Source organism: Oratosquilla oratoria, chromosome 15, assembly GCF_046742065.1.
Source record: "Oratosquilla oratoria isolate Oo_2021 chromosome 15, ASM4674206v1, whole genome shotgun sequence".
NCBI classification, from domain to species: Eukaryota; Metazoa; Arthropoda; class Malacostraca; order Stomatopoda; family Squillidae; genus Oratosquilla; species Oratosquilla oratoria.
The window spans coordinates 62,008,270-62,013,007 of NC_134791.1; positions in this window are offsets into that span (position 1 = coordinate 62,008,270).

Sequence of the window (4,738 nt, forward strand, 5' to 3'; positions counted from 1 at the left end):
ATATATTAAATCTATATTGTTTCTTTTGTCATAATTCGAGATAACTGTGTTGTAGAATTCGAGTAAGTTAGTCACGCAAGAACGTTTCCGTCTGAAACCATGCTGGCTATCATTTATCAAACGGTTACTTTCTAAATGATGTTCGATAGCATCTCTGATGATAGTTTCCATTATTTTTCCTACGATTGAAGTCAAACTTATAGGCCTATAGTTATTTGGTTTCTTTTTGTCACCTTTTTTGAATATGGGAGTAACGTTAGCTAGCTTCCATTCTCTTGGGACATCTCCGGATATGATGAATTTCTTGAAAATAGTTTCTAATGGAACAACAATCTCATTTTTCATTTCCTTTAAGATTCTTGGATGCCAACCGTCAGGCCCTGGTGTTTTATTAACTTTGAGTTTATCTATACACCTTTTAATTTTTTCTTTTGTTATATTTACCGTAATGAGTAAGTTTACCCTAGACTTTTCACAGGTTTCAGTTTGGAATTCACTTTGAGGTGTTTCGTTTACGAATACCGAGCTAAAATAATTGTTTAAGATATTACACATTCCTTCATTTGAATATTCAAGTTGACCGTCAGCAGATAATAGTGGACCAATGTGATTCCTAACAACCTTTTTATCTCTAATGTAACTATAGAATTCTTTGTGATTCTCTTTGGATTTATCAGCGATTTTCATTTCGTATTGTCGTTTTCTTTTTCTTATTGTCTTTTTTAAATATCTCTGTATTGATACATAACTTTGATAGTCATTAGATGCACCCGAGCACTTATATTTCCTATAAGCCTGTCTCTTTTTAGCAATACTTTTTTTCAGTTTCTTTGTCGAGCCACTTTGGGCGAGCCTGATTTGGGGGACGTCTGTCCTTAAAAGGAATGTAAGTTTGAATCATCTTAATGAGCATATTTTGAAATATTTCCCACATCTGATCTACAGGTCTTTCGTTTAATTTTGCCTCCCAATCTGTAAGCTGAAGCTCCTGACGTAGTCCTATGAACTGAGCTTTACTGAAATCGGGTATTTTAGAAACACAAGTATCTATTCTAAAATTGTTTAGGAGTTTGAATCTAAGTTGTGATCGCTATTTGCAACAGATTCACCGACTTCTACATCAGTTACCATGCTTTCGCGGCTAGTGATCAAAAGATCGAGTAAGTTTCCATATCTTGTGGGCTCTTTTACATGCTGAAATTAGTAATTGTCACCAAGAAAATCAATCAAGCGACTACCTATATGGCCATGTTCAAGGGTCATCCAATCAATGTCAGTAAAATTGAAATCATCCGTTATCAATAAATCCCGGTTGCAGAAACTAGACAGTTCTTGAAATAACATTTTGTCGTCTGCTAATGATAATGTCTTATATATATATATATATATGTATAAATATATATATATACAGTATATATATACATATATATATATATATATATATATATATATATATATATATATATGTACATATATATTTATATATATATATATATATATATAATACATATATATATATATATTTATATATGTATATACATATATTTATATATATATAGTCAGCATTGTGGGTGGTAATTCCAAGCTAGAATTGCCACCCGTCCCAAAGTGCCGTCCCCGGGTGTATCAGGAATCATTCCGACTTGCTGCAACAAAACACTGTCTGGATCAAATTATTTGAGCAGGTTCACACTAAAGAATGCCACGGGGCTAAGATTTCGTCTAGAGCAAGGTGTAACAGTGAAAAAAGTATAAATTTCTTATATCATTTGGCGACTACATGAATCTCTGTATTTCATCTTTTCTCTGGAAGTGACTCAACATAGTTACCTCTGTTAAGTCATGTGAAGGGAAACCAAAAAATATTTAGAATTCCACCGCTTCCCAAGGGAGATATTTATAGCTTAGCTACATCCTTTCCTCCACCGTCTTGGGAGGCACCCCATCTTCAAGTTTCAAGTCCCGGAATGGGCCACTCGACAAAAAAGTGCTGACAGAAAGCGGGGTGGGGGTGGGGTGGGAAAGAACTATTATTTAAAACAGGGGCTCTCAGTCTTTTTCCCACCAAGGACACCTTAAAGGTCAGAATGCAATAGACGAAGTAATTTTTCTAGACCACCCACTTTCTTATAGAAATTGTTTTGTAAACTATTTCAGTCGATTCCACCATCGCAACAGTCATATTCTGATTGAAATATGTGTTTATAAGAGCGGATCCTATGAGATTTCCGAAGGTACCCGAGACACGCGCAGCCATTCATCACGCATCGGCGTAACGTCGTAGTAGCCAAATATTATATCTAGATAAGAATGGTTTAGAATTGATTATTGGGTACACGCTCGCAGTTTCCTTAGAAAAATGTGGCAGAATTCAACTGAACCTGAAAAAGAGTTAGACAGTAGACTTTGGTGATTATCCGTCCAGCCATATATGTCTGAACCCATAATACGGTTCTAAACGCCAAAAAAGTGATCAGGAAATGACTAAACATACCGAAGTTGACCTTGACGATAAAGATGGAAATGGGAAGTCCGACCATAGTGCTGAAGAAAGTGGTGAGAAACAGGATCAGGAAGAGGAAAAACCAATGATACGGGGCAGGAAAATTAGGAAATATTGACTGGTATATCTAGAGATAGGCTAAGCCAAAGGCAAATACATCATCATCTTATTCTTAGTGTGTTGTGGTCGTGGGCTTAACCATGACTTTACTCACCTATGCCCATCGTCACCCCCCTGGTCGAGCCATGGAAGTGGATGGGTGGGTGGGGGTTCTAGGGGATAGTCATAAGCCTAGGTCTAGTGCCAATCATGACAGTCTCAGTATAATGTCACGTAGGCATAGGCCAACAGCACAGGCTATAACTTGAAAGTGTTGGGATAGTCACATCCAGCTCCATGCTCTTTCATAGGGCCTAGGCCTACATATCCATGCGGTATATCATTTATGTAGGATGTCATGCACATTTTGTGAATTCGCACAGATTGTGAATATTCGTTTAAATATGCAGCACCAATAATGAATTCATAATTGGGCACACAGATAACGAATCCATTAGATATATGCACATATCATGAACCTAACCTAACCTAACCTTACGAATCTTCATGATGTGTTAATGTCATATAGATACGTTATTTGTGCGTCCAATTATGAATTCATTATTGGTGTTGCATATTTTATGACTTCATAATCTGTGCGTATTCACAAAATGTACGTTACATAGGCTACCCAGGTCTAGGCTAATAGCCTAGGCTATGGCCTGTATTGTTGGTCTAGTGTCAAATACTGTAGTGCAATTAGCAATGCCTCACCTCTAACTTGCGGCGTTTATTGAAAGCCTGACTTCTTCAACTTTTAATCAATTTGAGGGTCGATCAAAGGACTGACTTTAGTGCAAAGATCGTTGGGATCGCAACTGTCTTTAGACGAGGCCTTAGAACTTCCGGCTATCCAATAGAATAAGCCAGATTCTTTACAAAACAGTCGGGCTCAAAGTGATCCATGCAAAGGTAAGAATGTCCGCTGGGTATCCACAATGATCCTTTCTTTCTTCTGGCTCTATTCACCTTCCGCATCCATTCACCCCGTTGATTTGCATCACTACTCCGAGCTCTACCTTGCCCGTTTTTACACTCGGGAGCTACACAACAGACCAAAGTCATTATCAAACTTTCTCACAGCTATTTACTAGATTTAATGTTTAACAATGGCGAACAATAGCGTGGGAATAGAGATGCTTGGTTATTGATACGTCGCACTTCCAAAGATTCCCGACAAGAGCCGAAAGTGTGACGGCGCTGTTTTCGAAGTGCAGACGATTTATTCAATACTAATGGCAAAACTATTTCGTGGGAATGGTTGGCTATGTTTTTTTTTATTTACTCTGCTTGTAGTTTTGAAAAAGTATCTCCCGCTGTGCACTCAGACCTTTGAGTACCTGCATCTGACACTGAATATAAAAGGGTAATATACTAATACTAATTCAATGTACAGTGGTACTGCGAGGATATTATGTTCTATTAAACAGCTAATCATCATTTAGATTATCAATACACAATCATATTACACAGAGGTGAAACAAACATTTGCAGTCGTTTAAGTATGTCCTAGAAGCACCTCCTGAATATATGTCGAGAACACCTGCTCGAAAATATTATAGATTTATGTTAATCATATCACGCGATATACTCACCACTTATAATATAGAGAAAATATATGTCAAACTATTGTCATTTTCTAATTTTTCTAAACAAACGACGTTAAAATATGAAATTCAGTAAGTGATAATGAGGTTAGATATTTCATGTATATTATATACTGTAAAACACAACAAAGATTTCAGAGGGACTCAAGTTAGTATAGTTACCCCCAAATTTTTGGCTTTCTATGAATGTAGCTCTTACTTTTATATCGTTTTCTATGAGTACGAATGGTATCGTTTGAAATGTGTCAGAATTGCGTATGGCTAGATGTCTTTCTAGAAAGTACATCTTTCTTATTGGGGCATATTTCATATATTTTGATTATTTCTCAGCTATATCATAGCTGCAATATGTTCCTGTAATATGTTTCTGTATAGTATTACATTTCCTTAATTTCATCATTCATTGTAAATTTTAATTTGTTCACCCTTGACCTTGTGGAACATTTACTGTATGTCTTTTTATATTTGCTCGTAAACCACTGCAGGAGAGTAAAAGGATGACTTTTCGGTATGAAAACGTCTATTCCTG